Below are 16,619 nucleotides of genomic sequence, written 5' to 3' on the forward strand. Positions count from 1 at the left end.
TAAGAAAAAGTCATCAACATCACTTATTAGGAAAATGCAAATCAAAAGCGCAATAAGAGATCACCTCACACTTGTTAGAATGGCTATTATAAAAAAAAAAAGAATGGCTATTATGATATAAAAAATAAGTGTTGATGAGGATGTGGAGAAATTGGAACCCTTATACCCTATTGTCGAATATGTAGAATAATGTGGACACTGTGGAAAACATTATAGAAGTCCCTCAAAAAATTAAAAATTGGGGCAACCCGGGTGGCTCAGCGGTTTAGTGCTGCCTTCAGCCCAGGGCCTGATCCTGGAGACCCGGGATCTAGTCTCACATCAGGCTCCCTGCATGGGGCCTGCTTCTCCCTCTGCCTGTGTCTCTGCCTCTCTCTCTCTCTCTCTCTCTCTCTCTGTCTCTCATGAATCAATAAATTTTTAAAAATCTTTTAAAAAATTAAAAATTGAACTACCACATCATTCAGAAATCCCACTTTTGGCTATATATCCACAAAAATTGAAGAGAGTTCTGTATCTTGATTGTAGTAGTGGCACACAAATATATAGCTAATAAAATAGCATAAAATTACACACACATTGTACCAATGTCAATTTCCTGGCTATGATATTATATTATAATTATATTAGATGTTACCATTTTTAGAACCTCAGTATAGATGAGACCTCTCTGTATATCTTTGTAACCTTCTTGAATCTATAATTATTTCAAAACATAAAGTTACATATTTAGCAAAGCTTCTTGCAGATTAATTTTTATGAGGATATTACTTGGTAAATGGCTGACATTTTTAATAGTATTTTTTTAATATTTCTTTATAGTCCTTACATATTATACATTGATGTACTAGTGATTTTTTAATTCATATTTTCACCAAATGCCACATGGCCAACTATTATTTGGCTGAAGCTGATGCTTAGCTAAATATCATCATTATTGGAGGAAGTAATGAGTTGCAATGGAAAACTAAAATGCTATCATAAAAATATTCTAATTATTAAAATTAATAATTAAAATGGAAAATTTTGATGTAAGGTAGAAACAACAATTTCTCAGGATTATCCCTTGCTATATTGCTCTTGCATTCATTATGCTTTACATTTGCAATACTTAGTAGAACTCATTTTCCAGTGAGGCCAATGGAAAGACAAGATTTTTTTTCTGGACAACTCTGTTAGTATAGGATACTAATTTTGAAGCTGTTATCAAGAACTTACTGCTACTATATTAAAGGCATCCCAGAGCTGTTCAGTAAAATGTTTTTTAGGAAGAATTTTATATTTTGAATTCATACCTTAGTTAATTTAAAAAATCATTTATCTTCAATAACTGAAAAAGACTGATAGTCTATAGTAATCATTTTAATAAAATTTTAAAATGTTAGCTTCCAGAAACACATTACTATAAGAAATTAACTACTTAGAGCTTCTAAAGCCTGTTTTGAAATGTGTTTAGTGGGAATAGAAAGTATGTGAGATACCTCATTTTTCTCTAACACTTTAAGTCATACTCTCTATGGTCAGTACTGAATTCAGTACTATTCATGAATACTATTGCATATGACTTTAGGTTTATTCATCCTAATGTAATTGTGTGGTAGTAAAGTTAATATGTTATGTTTAAGTCATCCTCTCAAGATCTGATGATTTCACAAATAGAACCGTTTTTCTTGAAAAATTTATGGTCAAGTAAAATAATTAAATGATAAATAAGGTTCTTAAATCTTATTTAATGTTTTTGGTGCTGGTATAACAAAAAATACCCTACGAAGTTAAGTATTATAATCTAGTCACCATTTTTGCCTTGTATTATTATGTAAGTTCTTATAAATATTTGATGTCTTAACAGAGTTATGGGGAGGATGCCTGGGTGGCTCAGTCAGTTAAGCATCTGACTCTTTTTTTTTAAAGATTTATTTATTTATTCATGAGAGACACAGAGAGAGAGGTAGAGACATAGGCAGAGGGAAAAGCAGGCCCCATGCAGGGAGCCTGACATGGGACTCGATCCCAGATCCCAGGACCAAGCTCTGGGCCGAAGGCAGACGCTCAACCGCTGAGCCACCCAGGCATCAGCCAAGCATCTGACTCTTGATTTTGGCTCAGGTCTTGGCTCAGGCTGTGAGATCAAGTCCCATTTGGCTCCATGCTCAGTGTAGAGTCTGCTTGAGATTCTCTCTCCCTTTCCCTCTGCCCCTTCCCCCGCTTGTGCTCTAGCTCCTTCTCTCGAAATTAGTAATATATTTTAAAAAATTATTTAAAAAGGAGTTATAATGTGCTTTGTAAATTTTCTACTTAATATGCATTAACAACATTTGCATTAACTTTCAAATAACTTTCCTTATTAGTTAACTATTATATACCTATGTGTATAAATTATTGCATTTTGTTCTTTTAGTGATAAACATACCTCTGTACCTCAACTAACTGCTAGAATATCAACATGTAAAAATAATAATCCCACTTCAAATTAAAATTTTAAGGTTCACATATTTGTGAAAGTGAATATTCACGTATTCACATTATTTCAAAAGATGTTTTCTCTCTCTTCTGAGGTTGTTCACTAAGAAAATATCTTAGTAAAGATAGCACTGAACAAGTGTCTCTGCTTGCAAGATGTATAGATAAACATTAAAGACCCATGGAGAATGTATCCCAACAGAAATATCCATAGATTCTATTTCTTAGAAATAGCAAGGAAAATCATTACCTACTCCTTTGCAGTACTTACATGTACTAGTATTACTTTAAGCACTTTTGCTTATATTAACTCTTGGGATTCTCCACACAACTGTGTGAATTAGGCACTAGTATTTCATAGATTAGTATACCAAGGCAGGGAGGTTGAGCACCTTTCTCAAGGTCACACAGCTAGTAAGTGGCAGAGTTGGGACATGAACCCAGGCCATATTATTACAGTCCTGTCCCCTTATCCATGATGCTATCCTACCTCTATACATTATTATTTACATATATTATATGCTGTTATATGATGTGTTGATATCTCAGCTTATTATTTTACCTCATGTATAAGATGCTGGCCCTTGTTCATTGAAGAAATCTCTACCTTAAAATGGCTTCCCCATCAAGCTAAGGGAGTTATGAACAATTCATCTACTGTATTATTAGTAGGGAGCCCTTAAGAATGGGACATGTAGAGAATATAGTTAGAAGGTAGCAGCCACACCACAATGGATGGGAAGTTTTGGTCTGGGTCTATTATCGTTCATACTCTCTTTGTTCAAAGTTTGACATGCCCTGTTCCTTTTCTCTGTTTCAGCTTCTCAAACTGGCCTGAATATTTGGCACTGTTTACCTTCAGTATTGATTTCTCAAACATTTTTGTTTTAATTGGTCTTGGCTCTTTGAGCTTAAATAATTTTACTAACATACAATCCCTGATTCTCTATCACTACTATAGGATAGTGTGAAAGGCATAAATAAACTCTTAATGAGGTTCATACACTTTCTTTCTGTACTCTTCCCCTCATCGACCATTCCAGTAAAAAATGAGCCCTGTCACAATTATGAAATGTGTTGAGTTTGACTTGACTTATTATTAGTGAATCCATATGGTGCTTAGTAAGTACCACTCCACACCTAAGTTCTCATTAAAGTTCTTGACAGGAATTAGTTTATCTTTAAAAAAATGCATTAGCTTTCCCCTTTATCTGCTGAAAAGCATGACTGTGGGGGAAAATTGCATGGTAAGGGCATTGAGCCGTAGAGGTGTGGGTGTTGCTATAATTGTGTGTCTATGAGGTGAAATCAAAAAGTTCATGATAGCATAGAAAAAATAGCAAATCTTTGGTCAGACACCTCTATATTTGAAACACAGTAATGGGCAAGAGAAAATCAGGAAATCAGTGTCCAATTTGCAGTGTCTTTGTAAGAATTAGAAGCCACATGAGAAGGATTCCTTTCCCACAGGATTTAGAATTCACTAAGAACTCAACTATTTTATTACTGAATGACAGGGAAAATAAGGGGGGGAAGATGAGGGGGAAATCTACAGAATAATAAGCATAAATGCATATCAGTCATTATAATATACAGGTATTATTTGGTCTTTATTAAATTATACCAAAAAAATCTATGATATATGAACCAGCTCTAATTTCTAACACTAACTGGACATTTGACATCAACTATTTTTATTTTAAATGAGAAAATAGCATTGTTATTATATACATTTAAAGTTTATTTTTTAGTTATGCAAACTAAAGAATTTACAGATGGAAAGGGGAAATAGATGAGGCTAGATGGGATAGATGGAAGTAGATAGGATGATGGTTTTTAGGGCTGAGGGATGGGTATGTGCACATTATATAAATCCATCTACATCTGTGTATATTTAAAATTCTTCATGAAAACAATGAAATAAGTAGTTACCCAAAAAAGAGGGATTAGATACAGACAGAATTTTATAGGTCATAATTTAAGGCATTAAACTACTCTGAGAAACCAGGAATCCAGATTAGGGAACAGGGGATTTGCTGAGTGGAGGCCAAATGAGATCCTTATTTGTGCAATGGATTTTGCTGGGGCCAGGCTCTTACACATATAGTAATCATCATGAATGTCACACAGATAAAAGCTTAGTTGTATTTAATGTCAACCTCACAGATCTCCTTTTGAATTCTGACTTTTCGTTAACCCCTTGAAATCCTTGTCTTAATTCATATCCCTAATTGACCTGTGTTTGTTGCTTAATCTTGCTTATTGACCATATAAAAGTATATTTTTTTCTCTGCTTTGAATGACTTCTACTTCACTTGATGATTTACTAATGCTTCTAAAATACCCTTGCTGATATAAAATATCTCCTTTATTCCCTTAGGACATACACATTGCAAAATACAGTATGAGCCTTTTCCTTACCTTTTGTATTATTATTTCAATCATGTACACTTTAACTCTCTTCGGAAGAAAAAAAAATCATTAAAATTATGTTGGAGATTATGCAGGATTGACCAAAAACATAGCTGAAGCAATTATTTTAGTTACGAAAAAGTCTCAGTTGTCAAACAATCAAATAGATGACTACATAATCGATCCTAATTGCTTGTTAAGATGAAAGCAACAACTGGCAAGATGACACCTTGATTCAGATCAGTAATTTTAATGACTGAATTAGAGCTCTGCAGTGATTCAAATTTGAGGAATTAACTGCTAGTGAGCTGAAAAGAAGTAAATCAGCTAGTAAGGGATAGAGCCTTTATATACGAATATGTCAGAAATCACAGTGAGAGAGTTAAGACTAATAAAATTAGCATATAACAAAAAAAATAAAAAATAAAATAAAAAAAAGGGGATCCCTGGGTGGCGCAGCGGTTTAGCGCCTGCCTTTGGCCCGGGTGCGATCCTGGAGACCCGGGATCGAATCCCACATCGGGCTCCCGGTGCATGGAGCCTGCTTCTCCCTCTGCCTGTGTCTCTGCCTCTCTCTCTCTCTCTCTCTCTCTCTCTGTGTGACTATCATAAATAAATAAAAATTTTAAAAAAATTAGCATATAACAGTTTTACAACACAATGCCATTGACAGAGCACTTTCACGTGTGGCCCAACTTAATCTTCACAACCATTGTATTAGATACCATTCTCCCTATTTTAGGGTGAGAAACTGGTTTTGCAGGTTTGCAAGGCTAATGCAGGTTTGAATGCCTCTCCTAAAGTCATCCATCTGACTGGTGTAGTTTCAGTGAGGCCAAGTTCTGAAGCCAGTGTTTTCGGCATTGTTGTCAGTTGCCATCCACAGACATCAAATCGTAACTTTTCCAAAACTGTATTATTCCTAAAAGTCTCATTAAGTTCATCTGTACATTTAAACTTAGATCCTAGATAGTTTCATAGTTATCACTGAGAACGATGGCCCATCTTCTGCCATCATAAATTAATAGAGGTTTCTCTCAAACTTATCGCATTATTGGCAGTTTTAGTGGAAAGTTTCCCAAATTCCATTTTATGGTTATTTTTGAATTAAATGAAAAGAAGTTTGAACACGTCTTTCTGTCAAAGGAGTCTACCTTATCAGATGAAGAACCAGTTATTTCCTCAGGCATCAGGAAACTGTAGAATGTTCTTGACAGACTGATTTGAGTTATCGATCAGCCATCCTGGTGATGGGTTTTCTGCAGCCAGATTGTGTTTTGTTTCAATTTTTCATAGAGATTCTCATTGTTTCTTCATTTATCCTGAGTCACTTGTTTCATTATTTCAATTATACCTATTAATGTAAAATCAGTTTCACACATGATTATCATCACTATTTTGATTACTTGTATCCCTGAGCTACTCACAAAATATTCTGCTGTGTATTTAAAGTATTCCAGATCTTTTACACATGTTCATTATACGTACTTCATTACCTATAGCTTTCTCAAAGGAGGAAATGTTAATTTCCCTAAAAAAGTATATGGAGCTACTATTTACATACGATGGTCATTATGTCTTCTTGGGTGAGAGTATGTTGAGAGGGGATGCTTCAGGAGCAGAAACACTGCCTTAAGGTCCGGGGAACACAGCCCCCTTCCTAACCTCTAAATGGGCCCCATGGGACAACTAGCAATCCACTTCTAGCCACACTCTGGGTACTTATGTCCTAGGATTCCCTTCTCAAATGGCCCTGAGTCTACTTCCAGGACTGGGGAGGCTTTTTCCTGGGCCTATCTTGCTGAATGCAGACGTGCCTCAGGTGTATATATTGCTAGGCCGAAGGGGTAAACAAGTGGCAGATATTAGTGGGGAGGTGTGAATAAAATGTTAACCTGTATATGGGGGTGTCCACATGAGTGCAAAGTCCCTCTCAGCATGGGAAGATGCAAAGCAGGCAGGAGAGAAGGGGAGAGTGCCACTAGCTCCTGCTTAGAGTATTTTTCTTCCTTTCTACCTTCAAATCCAGAACTCCAAAGAGTCTGAGTTCAGAATGTAAACCTGCCCTTCCAGGTGATTAGGAATATACCTTGTCAAGGTAGAAGGATAGAATACATTTTACATAACAGTTTCTTAGCACTATTTATAACTTTAAATTACAGATTTATGGTGCATGGATCTTTATTTGTTCTCTTGTTATAGGCCCCAGAATTATTATAAGTGGCCTGAGCAAGGGTGGCATTACCAGATAGGGAATTTGCACTTGCCTTGTTATCATATGCTAATAATATGCTGAGTATCCTATCATAGAGTCAGAATATGTCATGATGGTTAACAGAGATTTAATGATTTTTCCTTACATTTAAATAGCTTTGCAGCTTTCTTCTTGTAAATACAATAAATACAGTAACTACAATAACAGTAAGACAGCACTTGTGGAAACTTTCATTCAAAGTCACAAACCAAATAGTTCAAGAGTCCAAATGTGTCGTACCCCTGAAGTGAAGATTCAGGACAAGTCAATCTAAAATTATCCATCCATTCAACAAACACGTCTCAGTCATGTACTATGTAAATGAAAGGCATTGTTTAGGAAATGTTAGGGATAAAAAAAGATAAGTCAGGCATAGTTCTCATTTTCTTGTCTAATAATAAAGCTTAGATAAGCACGTAATAACATAGGGCAACAAGTAGTATGTACATGAAAGGTGCCGACCTGATCCTATGGGAGTTCCAAGGCAGGCAGCTTGTTGTGGGAGTTATGTGCACTGCTTCAGTTGTGCCACCCCCAGTGGAATCCTCAAAGCTTGATGTCGCCTGCTCCTTTTGCTTACTGTAGTCTTTCTATATTGCCCTTCCTAGCTAACTCCCAGTTTTTGATACTGCACCCTCCACAAGGCACATTTCCTAGCACTGTGATAATGTAGTCATTGGGAAGATAATGTACAAAACTAACACTAACCACATAGAAACCAATTTGGACCAGACAACGACAAATACTGACATTGCTGAGAGCGAACCCATTTTAGGACTTGGTCCTAAAATGGTCCTACCTATAGACCCATGAACCTTGCTGTGCTGGGTTTCCAGAAACATACTGGAACAAGGGCTCTGGTATTTCCTCAAGGAAAGCAACTTTTTGCACCTGATTAGTACATCTTGGCTTTGAGGAAAGAATTTCGATGGGAACAGCAGTGGGTCAGGAATCTTTCCCTTTTAGAGCATGTGAGTAAATCTGTCCCAAATTTCTATTCACAAAGGCAAGAATAGAGCAAAATCATTGAATTCATTTGCTTCTAGTTCTGGGGCCTCTTTCCAGCTGCAAACAAGTCTGTCAATCAGTGTCCATTTCATCAGGAAATTTTGTGACATGAATGCCCAAAACGAGTCCAGTGATTACATTTTTACAGACTATTGAGAATGTGTTGGACAAAAAGCCCTATAGGAGTCATCTCAGAGACCTGCAGTCTGTTTGATTTCCAGGGCAGTGAACTAGAGAGGGAAGATCAGAATCTTTACATATTCTATTACAGATTGGCCAAGTCAATGTGTGTGATTATTAAACTTACTATACTTTAAGACAGGGAAAGGAATAAGCAGTAAAACTAGAAGAAATCCATAGCTTCGGTTATATTTCCAATATAACCCCCCCTATCTTAAATGCTAGTTTCATTAATATATCTTTTGCACATGGAAGTGACTGAATTCATTTGGATAAGCTAATGTTGACCTCCTGAGAGAAGCAATCCCCCAAACCTCAATGGCTAAAAACAGGGATAGCTCATTTGTACCATAGCTTATGCTGTGGAGTGACAGATGCTCCAATTGGGAATCAAATAAAAGGAGACACTGAATTTTAGGAGATTCCCACAGGGATGAACATAGCATGGGCTTGGAAGAGAGGAGCATTTCTGCCACGGTCACTCCAGAGCCTCTCCCGTGCCTTTCACAGAATCCCCTTCATCAGTGCTTCTGTTCAACATTCCAAAAGATCTGAGGGTTGTGGCCTAAGTGATTCCTGACATCGCTGCATTCTGGTTTATTCTTCTATCAGATTTTCTTTTTCTATTAGTGGTTTCAGCATAAGGAAAGAAAGATCTCCAATTTAAATTACAGCAGGGCCTATTATATTAAGCAAATATATATTTATATTCATTAAATAGCATTTAAATTAAAATTACAGGGGTGTGCTAAGAAGCCAGGCATAGATAGTTTAAATGTGTATTTATTTAGGAACCTTGGTCCAGTTTTATGAATTTTCTAACTATACTAAATTTTAGAAAAGACTTAAATATTTTTAATAAATTTATTTTTTTATTGGTGTTCAATTTGCCAACATATAGAATAACACCCAGTGCTGATCCCATCAAGTGCCCCTCCCAGTGCCCACCACCCAGTCACCCCCACCCCCCGCCCACCTCCCCTTCCACCACCCCTAGTTCGTTTTCCAGAGTTAGGAGTCTCTCATGTTCTGTCTCCCTTTCTGATATTTCCCACTCATTTTTTCTCCTTTCCCCTTTATTCCCTTTCACTATTTTATATATTCCCCAAATGAATGAGACCATATAATGTTTTTCCTTCTCCGATTGACTTATTTCACTCAGCATAATACCCTCCAGTTCCATCCACGTTGAAGCAAATGGTGGGTTTTTGTCGTTTCTAATGGCTGAGGAATATTCCATTGTATACATAGACCACATCTTCTTTATCCATTCATCTTTCGATGGACACCGAGGCTCCTTCCACAGTTTGGCTATTGTGGACATTGCTGCTAGAAACATCGGGGTGCAGGTGTCCCGGCATTTCACTACAGCTGTATCTTTGGGGTAAATCCCCAGAAGACTTAAATATTCCTTTGCCCATAAGATTGTCCATGAGAGGAGCTTGGGTGGCTCAGTCAGTTAAGTGTTCAGCTCTGGATTTCACCTCCAATCATGGTCTCAGGGTTGTGAGATTGAGCTCCATGCCTGCTTAAGATTCTCTCTCCTTGGGGATCCCTGTCTGGCTCAGCGGTTCAGCGCCTGCCTTTGGGCCGGGGCGTGATCCTGGAGGTCTGGGATCAGGTCCAACATCGGGCTCCCTGCATGGAGCCTGCTTCTCCTTCCGCCTCTGTCTCTGCCCCTCTCTCTCTCTTTCTCTCTTTCTATGTCCATCATAAATGAATAAATAAAATATTTTTTTTAAAAAAGGATTCTCTCTCCTTCTGTCCCTGCCTACCCCTTCTCTCTCTACTTCTTAAAAAAAAAGATTGTCCAGGAAATACGATATGTGTTTAAATAGAAAATCAGTGCCACTTGAAAGCATTTCTAAGTTAAAAGGAGGAGGATAAATACAATTAATCTGAAAGGCTATTAATAGCTAACACAGTGTTTTTGAGAATTCTAATGGCCTGATATTATCCAAGCACATGTGGTTACTTCTGGAATTGTGTCGCACGTTAGTGGGCTAGACTGAATGTAGATAACAACCTCAGAGATCACAGAATGTCCAGGGAGAAGCATGATTTGCTGTTGTGGGTTTTAAACCCTTGTGTCTGAGCCCCCTACCATTATTATTTTAGGCTCAGTGCTTGGATAAGAATGCAAGATTTTCTGAAAGTAAGGAATGTTTTTGGTAAATTTCCCTCAGCTTTATTAATAAAAGATATTTTATCTTTCCAGGCCTTACATTCCAAGGGATGTGAAAAACTCTGCAGCCATGGTTCTATGAGGGCACACTTGTTTTATTTTTCCTCTGCATATTCCTGATTACATTGATTTTTTTTGTGATTAGAATTGTAATGTTTAATTAGTTATGAGTAAAACAAGTTTGTGTGTGTGTGTGTGTGAGACAGAGAGAGAGAGAGAGAGAGGAATCAATATAGAGTACAGAGCTGGCTGGGTCTAGTTGTTAGGATCCTTTCTCTTGTGCTCAAGTACAGTCTCCTTTCCAGGCTTCCCACATCTCAAGTAATTAGTCACTTCCTGCTCATCACTTCCTGGCCCTCTGTAGCATTTACTCCAAGATTTCCTCGCCCCAGAGTACACCAACCATCTTAGCAAGATAATAGGCTCCTTCGGTACAGGGACCGTGGCATCTCATCTGCTACCCCCTGCTCAGCTCATTGCATGAAGAGAAGAATGAATGAATGAACTGGAAGAATAATTGACTGGCTTCAGGCTATCTGGCTTCTGGGGCTGCCTTCATTCCAATTTCCACGTTGATAAGAAGGCAAGGCAAAGCATTCTATTTCTTTAGTGAGGAAAACCCACCTCCAGGTTTCTTCTGACTCAAAAAGTCAACATCTTTGAAAACTGGGGCTGTTCTGTCAATGTTACTGACTCCCTGCAGACACCTGCTATAGAGGGAAGCTGGAGCCTGCCTTTCTCTGGGCCTGTGTCTTCTTCCACCCTTCCTTGACACCTCGGTTCTGACGGCGCGTTCCCCACTGGCATTGGCTCGCATACAATTTGTCCAGTGCTTGACTACAGTCATTTTTTATTTGATGACAACAGATAATAGTACAATATTACTTTCAAAACATCTGAAATATAAAATGGAAAGAAACAATGGAAAAGTCATTTTCCTCCTTATGGGACTGTTTCAGGTTCAATGAAGAATAATAACTGTCAATGAATAAGTGTTCCAGAGAAATGCAGAAAGAGATTCTAGACAGTAAAACCTCTGCCTAAATGGTAAAACCAAAAAGAAAAAAAATTTTAAAAAGGCAAAGCAGGGCATAAAGGCTTGCTATTAATATTTATTTTTACAAAAAAAAACTAGAATAATTTTAGTTCATATAAAGTATATGGACACCTCTGTTATTCCAGCATCTGTTTAAACATTGCACTGCTTTAAAATTCCACATTCCCAATCAAGACTGGCTAAATAAAATTATTCCGAAAACAAATGGCCAATTATTAAGAATCAGATTCAATTTATATTACTCACAAGAACGAATTTCTCTTTTCTTTTTTATGATTAATTTATTTGAAAAAGAGGGAGTGTGTGTGTGCATGAGTGGGTGGAAGGGCAGAGACAGAATCTTGAGCAGACTCCCCACCAAGCGTGGACCCTGATGCGGGGCTCCATCTTGTGATCCACGAGATTGTGATCTGAGCTGAAACCAAGGGTCAGACATTTAACCAACTGAGCCACCCAGGCACCCCTCCCTCTCCTATTTAAAAAGAAAAAGTAACATAATTTTTATAAATCCATAATAATTCACCATTCAACAAAAAGTTTTTGAGGAGCTACCAGAAGCTAGATAACAAGGCTCTGTGCTCAGTTAAGGGGATGCCCATGTAAGAAAGACAGGGCTCTTGTCACAAAGGTGATGAAAATTAATGATTAAAGCACTAATTTTTGCAGCCTAAATTTGCAGTATCCAGATTACTCATTGATTCATGAAAATAATTCATTGATGTGCCAGCCAATATGCCCAGTGAACTGGGGGGCTTATCATCATTTTCTCATCCATCCACAAGAATATCATCTCCAAGGCTGCAGAGTCTTTCTGTGTCTTGTTTGTGGCTGTATCTCCTGTGCCCAGAGCAGCACCTGGCAGTCACCATAGTAAATGTCTGTGGAAATAAAGAATGAATTCTCTTCCTAAATAGTTCAGTTCATTCTGTATTAGAAACCTGTGCAAGGTTCTATGACAGTTTGCAGGATGGACACATGTGGGCATTGTACACTGGAGACAATATGCATGAGACTAAGAGCACCACCTCTAGAGTCATACCTTGGGTTCAAATTCTAGTCCCCAAGCCTCCAGCTGTGTGACCTGAGGGATATTTTATAACACCTCTGACCTTCAGTTTGTGCACTTGTCATGTTCTAGTGGTAACCATAAATCTCCTCACATAACTGTGTGCAGATGAAATTATCTTCTGTATGTTGAGTGCTTAGCATGACGCCTGAGTGTGATAAACAGCTGTCCTTGGTTGTGACACTGTTCTCGTCATTTCATAACATTAAACTCATCTGAATTAATTCGCATCTCTCAAACCATGTGAAGTTGCCCTAGAAGATGAGAATTTCAGATGATGTGATATCTGGGACATAGCACAGTGCCTAAGGCACAGTAAATTATAACCTAATTCACTGTCACGACAACGAAGCTCAGGAGATTTGCCTTCCAGTACTGTAGCCCTGTAGCCTGCCGTTCCTGCTCCTGGCACATATCTTGCAATCAGACAGGCAGCAGCAAGTTGTTCCCCTTTCCTAGGAAGCATGGATGAAAACAAAAGTTCTGGAATCTATGAGGGGTTGAAAAGAACGGTGATAAAGGTATTCACAGGCCCCAGCCTAGAGACTCAGAAAAAAACAAGCAAGAGCTCTGCAGGGAGCCCCACAGGTGTTTTCACTTTATCACCATTCCTGGGGGACCTCATCTCCCCTAGACCTAAGCTGTCAATGACACCTGAGAAGGGACCATATATCTGTGAACCGGGAAGAGAGTTCCTTCATTGCTGTCCCTGAGAAGAGATTAAATTATATCTTTCTAGTGGAGCTATGTCCTCAGCTTGTCTCTTTAAGAAATAATAATTTCTAAACAAGTTAAAATTGATGTGTATTTTACAATAACCTTGTTAGAGTTTATAAGAGCACATTTTTGCAGTATCATTTAGTGCTCATGAAAGGCAAACTCAAAGAGGAGCGAAAGGAAAGAAATATCAGGATGTCACACGAGGCATGTTACAGAGGCATTTCAGGAGACAGGACCCACCACCTGCTCACAGAAGCTGCCGTTAGACACCTGAGGAGCTGCTGCCCAGACAAGTTCGTCTTCTTCCCAGTCATTGATTCTGTGTAGGGGAAATCCAGTGAGCTTCGATGTGAGCCCAAGTTCAGCCACTTCCTGAAAGGATAACATAACCGCTCTGTTTTGTTCATGCTCACCTCAGTCACAAATGGATTTTGTGCCAGTATTAGAAATCAATTCTGATGATATGTGGGGGTTAAAATTCCCAGCACGTATTTTTATGAGTGGACACGTTAAGGCCAATGTCACATTCTAATTTGTGGCATCGAGTTGCTATTTCACCTACTTTAATGCCTAGTGTGTAATTTAAAAATTTCCTGGCTTTCCATACTAAGTAAATGGCATGTAAGGTTTTAATAGATGCAGAAAGGTATGTTTCTACAATTCTGGGTAAAAGAATGTGCTGAGAACATGTCTTCCACCTTCTTTTCTCCCAAGTTTGCAACTCACTTCTCCCAAATCCCTCACCTCACTGTGCTTGCCAAAGCCACAGATGCATAAACCTCAGCCACTTCCCCAGAGCTTGATCTACTGTAGCCAACTGGGTACAGTTGATACCAAATGGTAAAAGGGGCAGAGTTTGCTGTGCTGCTATTCATTCTTTCTGCACATTTGTTATACACCCACCCCTCACCAGGACAGTGAACCCTGTGTCGTGCTATTCCTCCAAACTATGCATCCCCCCACCCCACATTTACCCCCATCTAAGGCAGTCTTCTCTAAGTATAAATACCATAATCTCTCTTCCTCTTCTCCAAATAACATTTATCCCATTTTGTCTCGTTTCTTCAATTACCTGATATCCTTGAAGTGTTATATACAATGTTTTGGAAAACATCAGTGATTACCCATCCTGGAGGTATAACTGCCATCTAAAAAGGAGGTTCAAGAGCTGCAGTGATGTACACCAAATTAGGAGTTGTGAAATCCCAGGTACTAGAGCTCTGTATTTAACTATCAGGATTCTAGGACGTGGTCTGGAAAGACGTGAGTTGTAGGAACATCTTTAGAACTTTCAAACTGCCTGTGTGACATCAGACTTCACTGAGGCCGACTGTATTTGGAGTGGGCAGTATGAGACATAGTTGGAACATAGTTGTTTATGATTCATATTTACACCCACAAACAATAGCAGAGGTTTTTTTTAATAGAATATTTTATCCTCTGACAAAACTGTGGTTGAAGGACAGTAGGTTCTATATTTTTAGAAGTCTAGTTTCAAGACAAAAATTTGTTTCTTTACTCCATCTTTCCCTAAATTCTAGAGGAAAAACAGCTATACCAAATAAAAGTATTCAGCAGGATTAGAAAACAAAGGACAAATTATTTTCAAGTATTAATTCTTCTAAATAATTAATGTATAAATTCAATATGATTCCAATAAAAATCCCAACAGATTATTTTTGTGGAACAACAAAATTGACTCAATACAGAAAGTAAAGGACTCTAAAAGACACAAGATAACTCTAAAGAAGGAGAACAAGGAGACAGACATTACCTTACTACATATCACATATTAATCAAAATAGGGTTATTGGCACAGAGAAACACATAAATCCATGGAACATAATAAGATATTCAGAAAGAGTCCCAAGCATGTCAGGGTACCTGATGTGTACTGGAAAATACAAGGGAGAAGAATGGAGTATTCAATCCATCACACAAGGGCAATTGACTTCCCATAAATGTCAGATACATTAACGAACTAAATGTGAAAAAAATCAAAACTAGTATAAAAATGTGAAATAGCTTCATGACTTTAGGATTGGGAAAGGATTTGTTTATTAAACATAAAATAATCACAACTAATTAAGATTGATAAATGTAACAAACATATAATTGTCACATCCTTTTAGAAGCATGGAAAAGCAAAGGCCATTAAAGACAACTTTTGTAAATTCAGTCGCATCAGAATGTACAGCATCTATATGACCAAAAGCCTACAACATTAAAGACATGTGACAGACGGGAAGATATATGTATAAAACATAAGGCATAAAATAAAATCCAGATTATAAAAAAATAGTACATATAAATCAGCAACAAAAAAGAAGTGTGGTCAAAGGACATGAACAGAAGAGGGAAAGTAAATCATACCCCCCAACAAATGACTTAATCTCCCAAATAAGCAAGGAAACAAAAACAAAGAGATAATATTTCACACTAATTAGAAGGGGACTTCTCTAAAATGTTTTTGATGATTTGAGGAGAAAAAAAATCATAAATTCTTGGTGGTCATTATTAGGCCTATATATGTTTGGTAGAGATGTTATTAATTTTATTGTTAAGCAAAGGGAAGAATTTATAGGCTATCAAATAGCATATAATATCATTTTAATAAAGAAAAATGTATGTATATATGTTTAACATAATAGAGCAATTATACTAGGAAGCAGAGTAAATTATGAATATTGACTCTGGTACAATTGGATGGCAAAAATACACAAAGAAAATATGCTAAAATTAGTTTCAGAAAAAGTTATATTTAAGTAAAAACACCAAATGGGGTTACTTTTATTGATTAAAAGTATCATACAAAGGAGACATAATAGTCACAATTCACAAAATGGCAATATATTAAGCAAAGTCTGTTATAAATAAAAGGACAATTTAAAATAGCACAGTATACTAAATATTTTTTTTCATGGTGGTGTTTATTTTAGTAAAAAAAAACCATAATATTGTGGTAGAGATGGTTAGCTGTGTATTCCAGATTTGATCTCTGTCTCCCATTGCAAAAGGGTTTTCGCTGGTAAGAAGGAGAGTATGAATTCTAATTCTAGGCCTGATCCATAAAAATCTCCCAAAAGAGATTTCTCATTCTCTTTTCCCAACCTATGGCTGAATGCAGCAAACTGAAAGACCTTGAAGGAAGGCAGAGACACAAAAGAGTAGGGACCTAAGTCACCAAGTAAAAAGCCTTCCATTAACCAGAAACATGGGCAACAAAGTTTGATTGAGTTAAATCATTGAAATTCGATGGTTCAGTTTTCTTTTTTTT

This window comes from Canis lupus, chromosome X, assembly GCF_048164855.1.
Source record: "Canis lupus baileyi chromosome X, mCanLup2.hap1, whole genome shotgun sequence".
Taxonomy (NCBI): domain Eukaryota; kingdom Metazoa; phylum Chordata; class Mammalia; order Carnivora; family Canidae; genus Canis; species Canis lupus.